The sequence below is a fragment of the Gekko japonicus genome, unplaced genomic scaffold (assembly GCF_001447785.1).
Source record: "Gekko japonicus isolate JY-2015 unplaced genomic scaffold, Gekko_japonicus_V1.1 scaffold611, whole genome shotgun sequence".
Lineage (NCBI taxonomy): Eukaryota > Metazoa > Chordata > Lepidosauria > Squamata > Gekkonidae > Gekko > Gekko japonicus.
Genome location: NW_015163622.1, coordinates 542002 through 549542, shown reverse-complemented (window position 1 = coordinate 549542; position 7541 = coordinate 542002).

Genomic DNA, 7541 nt, shown 5'->3' with positions numbered 1-7541 from the left:
GTGAGACCAACATCTTTTCAAAGCGGGGCCATAGCGTACATGCTTAATCTTGCGATCGTGCGCTTGGGCATACATACATACACACGAAAAACAGCAAAAAATTGAAATATAAACGAGCGTAAATACGCACATGCGCATAACTACAAACCGGAATTTTTTTTTAAAGGGGGGCGCAATCGCGGCGGATTACCGTCCAAATTACAAAAACGCGGATACTATCCGCGAGACATCAGGAAAACACCAGTTTCACCAGGGGTCAAAAAAACGCGGATAAAAGATCAGAAACCGCGGGAGTCTGCCGGTTTCGACCCTGGAAGCGGGTTTGCCTATGTAGACAGGAAACTTTAGTGCGGGAGAAATCAGCTCCGATTCCGGGAAATAATGTAGACAGGAATCTGTACTGCGGGAGAAATCAGCTGCGAGTCCCGCACTAAACATCCGTGTGACCGCACCCTAAGAGGTCCACGAATCCATCCAGCTTGGGAAGGTTTTCACCTTCCCCTACCTGTGCCTTCCTCTCAGGCTCGCCTCCCCCCAATTCTGAATCGGTGTAGCTACCAGCTGGGCTTCATCCATGAGCCAGCTTGCTGTAGTGCAGCCACGTATCCCCAGCTTTGCCCATCTGCTCCAAGCCTTCATCTAGCAGGCACCATCAAGCTATCCTCTGCCACAGCCCCCCAAGTGTAAACCAGCTCAGTCAAGGCTGCTTGCCTACTCATAAAAATAACCACTCTGCATGAAAGGCTTCGCTGGGGCACATGGGCTCCCATTGCCCACCCCCTCCCATCTCTACCTACAGCTGGAAATCCCCATTCTTTGAATGGAGGCATGGGCTGTGGTCCTTTAAGGAGCCACTGTTCAGCCAGCAGCTTCCCTCCAGGCCTATTATTTGGATTCCCTGGTTCCCACCCTTCTCTCGCCAGCCATGGAAGGCTCAGAGCTGCATCAGGCAGCCATCAGGTTAGGGAAGTTCACCAAGACCACTCCAGGGTAGCCCAGGAAGTGCAGGGGGGAGGAGTCTCCTCAAGCTCTGACTCTAGAAACCTTATGCTGGGATAAATTTTCTTACTTGCTAAGGTGTCACTGGACTTCTTATTTATTTTGACCCCTAGAAATCACTACATTATGAGCTGCAGAAAATATCTCCAGCTCAGCACATGTGCCCTTAGATCTGAGGCTGTATTCTGGAGATGAGGGGGGAGCAGCCAGGCATCCCTTCATCGTGTCTTGGTTGAATACAACTGAGAATTCTCTCCACAAGGAACATTCTGTATTGCACTTTAAACATTATTTGTCTTTGATTCTGATACCTGTAAGTTCTATTGGGAGACAATTTACCACTGAAAAGCAGGGCTAAAATCAAAATAAAGAAGCATCCACAATTTGTAGGCACACTCTGTTCATAAGAAATGCCAGCCGGGTCTGAGGGGCAGCCCTTACTGTTAGAATATGTAGATATAGAGGTCTTTATACATATTGTCTATGCCCTTTACTTCCCTGTGAATTTACACTGCAGAGGCAGTGGCAAGAAAGCTATCTGTAGGGGGGATGTGAGAGCCATGCATCGGCCCTGCACTGCCACCAGCCTGACCAGATATAAAAAGAGCTGGGATGTGGGCAGGGAAACAGTGGGTGGGATGGCTTCCCCTCCCCCAGCTAGAACCCAATAAAGACACTGGCCCAGCTGGGAAAAAAGAGGAGGATGGCAAGGAGAAGAGGAACCCAGGGGTTGCCTGGGGAAAGACTTATCCGTACAGCATGCTTGCAGCAGGAGTGGAGGTGGTGCTCAGCTTGGAAGGAAACCCTGGAAGCAGCTTGGAGAAGGATCGAACACTGGGAGACAGCCCCATATCAGTGTGTCTCCCATGATGAAGCAGAGTTAGCACAGATTGGCTCCAAACCTAGGGGAGAGACAACAAGACTATAGTTACAGATAGTACTCATTAACTGTGCATAGAAAGGGAGCAACTAAAGGGCTCAGGAGAGCTGATGGTGAGGGTGGGTGCAAAAGCGGAACACCTGATTGCAGGTGTCGTTGCCCCCCGAGGCTTTGCTGAGTACAGACATGACACTCTCTTTCAGGGAACCTTGCCCACCATTAATGACTTCGTCACTGAGGGATCCATAGTATCTCAGCCTCTAAAAATTACTTTTAGTTCCTTCAAAATCATGCCTAATTGAACAAGGTTTTTCAAGTTCATATGATTCCCTGTTTCCTTCAAGGACTTCAATTAAAATGACAGATACTTTTCTGAATCTCATAACCTTGATAGTTCTTGCATGACTAGAACAATCCTGTTAATATTATTAAACAATCTCTCAGATCCAATGCTCTGCTAAGCTGCCACTTCTCTGCTTGTAGAACTAGGCACTGTATAATTGATCGTGGCCCAGATAAGTCTGCTTGCCACCTGCACACACTCAGTCATCCTGAGCAGAATCTCCCAGTCTAGTTAAAACCCATAATGGATTCTCACCTTCAGGAATAACACTAAGGCCATACTCCAATGTACTGAAGTGCTCTTAACCCCATTAATTTCAGTAGGCTTAAGTGTGCCTAATTCTGTACAGAACTGTGGCCCAAGCAATTCCACCCCTCCAGCCAACAAATAAGGCATAAGCATTCTTTTCCTTTAAATGCAACATTTGCAGTTTCCCATATTTAAGCAACACATTGGTCAGCTGAGTTACTCCTGAGCCACCAAACCGTTTATGGATTTTGATCCCATCAACTTCATAAAAATTCAGTTTTACAGCATTTAAGACATGCATCATGAGATAGCAACACTGCAAAATACTCCTACACCTGAAAGATTCATCTCATTCCTGTGAAGCGATCAGCACCAATAGATCTTTCTTATTTTAACTGAAAAAATATTATTACACAAGAAGGCAAAAATTTGAGTGATTCAAGAAAGTAAATGACAGCTTTTGTGTGATCAAACTGATGGCTTATTTAAAAAGTCAACTTGTCGCAGAGGTTAAAGTGTTGGACTAGGCACTGTGAAACCCAGATTCAAATCCCCACCCTGCCACGGAAGCTTCCTGGGTGACCTTAGTCCAGTCACACACTCCCACCCTTACGTATCTCACAGGGTTGTTGTGAGGATAAAACAGAAGAGGAGAGAACAATGCCCCAAGTACTCTGGGTCCCCAACTGGGGAGAAAGGTGGTGTATAAATCAATAAATATTGATATTTGGAGACAAATGGTGCATCAGATGGACAATTAATTTTGGTTTACATGAAATATTTGAAGGCAGTGATTAATCCAACTATTTATATTCTTCTTATCTCACTATTTTGTGAGCAACTGAAGTTTTTCTTGGTGCATTTGCTGCATGCCAGGGGGGGGGATTACCTGCAAACAGAGCAAACTGTTTACCCAGAATTCTATTTGGGTCTGTTCAGTGATGCTTACTCCCAGCAAAATGTCCTTAGGATTGCCCTGTAAATATCTCAGGCTGGTGTCAAAAGCAGATGATCATGGCTAGGATAGATGCTGGCACCAACTGCTAGATAAGCTGGTTAGGAGCAGATGTAGGAGGAAGGACACACATTTATTAAAAGCAGATGGAGAAATAAAATGTTCATTGAACAAAATAGTTACCAGCATCTGACTGTCTTGCCCAGTCTATGAAAATATGCCCCATATTCACAGTGGAATGCCTGCAGATCAAACTTGTTTTGATTTTTCTAAGAAGCTTAATTTGAAGATGGTAACATTTTTTTTTATTTCAAACATTTTTATGCTGCCTTTCCACCTAATCAGCACCCACAATTGCATCAAGTATAGAACTAATGCTATATTTTTCAATTATATTAGTGTACTTGCATGGAAAATGGTGTGTAGAATTGCAGGACCATAAATTCTATATATGCCATTTATATTTTCCACTGCCAACTTTATTTACTTAATTAAAATTATATTTATTTATTTGTTTGTTTGTTTGTTTATTTCGATTTCTATCCTGCCTTGCCTGACAAGCAGGCTCAAGGCGGTGTTCAATAATAATTTACAATAAAAACCGAAATGTCCCACTGGACCTTTTGCCTGTACAAGAGGTTGTCAGAGTGAAGATCAAGGGTTTCATTTCCATTTCTATCTTATGCCTGTTATAAGAAAAAATATTTATCATTTTCCTCCTGCCATTGTCAGCCAGTCAATTTAAAGAGCTAGGAGCACACTTGCACTGAAGCAGGATTTGATAAGGAGCCATAATGCAGCTGAGTTATGTGCATAGTGTTAATGATAATCAAGTTAGTATCAGGTGGGTGGCCATGATGGTCTTTAGTAGGAGAGCAAGATTCAAGTCCAGTAGCACCTGAAAGACCAACCAGATTTCCAGAATATAAGTTTTCAAGAGTCAAAGCTCACTTCATTAAATACAAATAGGAAACAAGTAGGAATGACAAGCAACTATTCAGAAGATGAAGTAGGGGATTCAATACTCCCCTTCTTCCCACAGATGATCAGTGTCTAAGTGTTAATGTGACTGTTGGGTATACAGTATATAGTTGGGTCCAGTCTGCCAGTTGCAATACTATGCAGAAAAGTACATAGGATCAGGAAGGCATCAATCTTGTTAAGCTATTAATGACAACACTGCAGTAGGCATTGCCAAGAGACTGGGCTTTTTTGTAGTTCTTGTCAAGATTCAGTTAGTCAAGCCTAGCTAAAAATCAAGGATGCTTCTCTCTCTGAGAACTCAGGTCAAGCCAACTGTAGCTTCAAAGAGTTAGATAAAGGTGATGGGAGACAACAGAGGTCCCAGTCAGACCATTAGGCCTGGCAGTTTCAAGGCCACATTCCATCTTGTTAGTGCCCAAACCCATAGGTGAGAGAATCGCTTAACAAAACCTGATGCAGCTGCAGAGTGTCTGGTCTAACTGGCAAAGTCACCTGACTGGTTGAGTCACCTGATTGGTCAAGTTACATAATTTGCTGTAAATTTGATTAGTCAACTAGAATCATGTCATTGTGGGTCACTGAGCATAAAGGATAGATTACATCTAACTTTGGGAACGCTTCTTGAATCATGTCATTGTGGGTCATGCTCACCACAGCTCGTGTCCTGGACTTTGAAACCTTGTTGGACTCAGTCTTGCTGGGTAACATCTGGATCTTGAACCAATGCTTGTAAATGTGCTAGGCTTAGATATATAACTTTATTATTTTTATCTGCACTTTTCATTGTTCTTTTATTATATATAGTGATAAGGCCTGTTGCGGAAGGGATTGCAACAAGCTCTAGGGAGAGGGTATGGGAGAGTGCTCCCACCTGCAGCCATGGCCCGCATCCGCCCGGCAGATAGCTATCTAAAAGGTGGGGGGGGTAAAGAGAGGCCGGTGACAGGTGGCATAGGAGAGGGCACATGTCACCCGGCCCTCCCAGCGGGTGCAGAAGGCGGGGGGGGCAAAGACAGCTCGGCATGGTGGCAAAGGAGAGGCCGCACGCCACCCAGCCATCCCAGTGGCTCTAGACGGGGGGGGGGCAGAGACAACCTGTGCACTGGCGAAGGACAGGGCCCATGGCAGCCAGCCCTCCCAGATGCTTTAGAAGTGGCTGCAGAAGTGAGGGAGGGGAGGCCACAAGAGTCTAGGCCACAAGAGTCTAGTGATGTGTGGCACACCGGGGATGGAGAGACCAGATGCCACCCGGCCCTCCCAGCATCTCCGGACGGGGGGCGAAGACGAGCCGGCAGAGAGGCTGCAGGCCACCCGGCCCTCCCAGTGACTTTAGAAGGCGGGGGGGCAAAGACGGATCGACGACGGCTGGTGTGGTGGGGAAGGACATGGCCCACACCAACCAACCCTCACAGAGGCTTCCCAGCAGTTTGTGGTGACAGGTCAGGTGATGGATGCTTTAGAAGTGGGGGGGAGGCGGGCCGGTGACATACGGTGCACTGGGGACAGAGAAGCCACATGCCATCCGGGCCTTCCAGCGGCTGCAGAAGCAGGGGAGGGGAGGTGGGACAGTGACGTGCGGCGCGCTGGGGACGGAGAGGCCAGATGCCACCCGGCCCTCACAGCATCTCCAGACGAGGGGTGAAGATGGGCCGGAGGAGAGGCTGCAGGCCACCTGGCCCTCCCAGCGGCTTTAGAAGGTGGGGGGCGAAGACAGACCAACGACGGGCGGCACGGCGGGGAAGGACATTGCCCACACCACCCGGCCCTCCCAGAGGCCTCCCAGCAGTTTGCGGCAACAGGTCAGGTGGTGGACGCTTTAGAAGCGGGGGGAGGCGGGACAGCAACATGCGGCGCACCAGGGACGGAGAGGCCGCATGCCATCCAGGCCTTCCAGCGGCTCTAGAAGTGAGGGAGGAGAGGTGGGATGGTGACATGCGGCACGCCGGGGATGGAGAGGCTGGACGCCACCCGGCCTTGCTTTAGAAATTGGGGGGCGAAGATGGGCCGCTGACAGGCGGCATGACAGGGAAGGACATGGCCCACACCACCCAGCCCTCCCAAAGGCCTCTCAGTGGTTTGTAGCAAGAGGTAAGGTAGCGGAGGTGCTCGCTCCTGGCGTAGCAGTCTCCCCCGCCACCGCCGCTTGGTCCTTGGCCACTTGCAAGTCTGCCAGGGCCCTGTGCTGTCGCCCCACAGTGTGGAGCGCTTGTGGGAGCGGACAGGGCCATGTGAGTGGCTCGGCCAGGAGGAAAGAGGCGGTGGCCTCCTCCTCCTCAGGGCTCTCCATGAGGGAGACGGAGGAGTGAAAGAGCACTACTGCTGTCTTCGATTCCCTCACAGAGGACGATGCAGGGCCATTGGCCGTTCTCCACTGGGGCTTCTGCGCCACCTGGACCGGTGTCCCCCAGACCAACCAGCGACCTCTGTGGAGCGTCAGCAAGCATCCGGCCCCTCCATCAACTCCCAGGACACTGAGGCTGAGAGGCTGCACGGCACGTCTGTGGGCGGAAGAGAATGCACCCAGGGACCCATTTTTTAGTGGCACTTCACGGAGCCTATTGATTTTGCTGCGCATCGAATCTTGCCACCCCAAATGACAAATATATATAAGGAGAGATTTGTGCACATTTATATAATAAATTATGTTACTTATATTTTGTGGTGTTCTTGGGGTTTGGGGCTTCAATGTGAATCCAGTAGTTTAGACTGTATTGGCTACAGCTACCAGAGTAATTGTTTTCTGGAACTCACCTGGTAAGTATCCTACCTTGCAGTGTTGATTTGCTTGTTCTTAGACCCAGAAGGCCTAGAGGCTGGTGATGTGAGGAATCACAATTCAGTCCTTTGGGTCTGGTCTTGCCCAACCTGTCTCTTAAAGAGGACTTTGGCTTTAAGATGTGACTGTGTTTCCCAGTTTCTTGCAGACTAGAGGCAGACCACTGAGCCCTAATATCTCCATGCTCCAAGGATCTTCGAAGCTAGTAATACCCACCACCACCTTTTGATATGCCTTTAAAACATTCAGTTTGCACATTAATCTCCCCCCCCCCCCAGCTCTGGCTTCCTTTTAAAACGAGACTGACTGTGCTGTGTCATTTCCTTTCTTTTAACATTCAGCACCATTATATCTT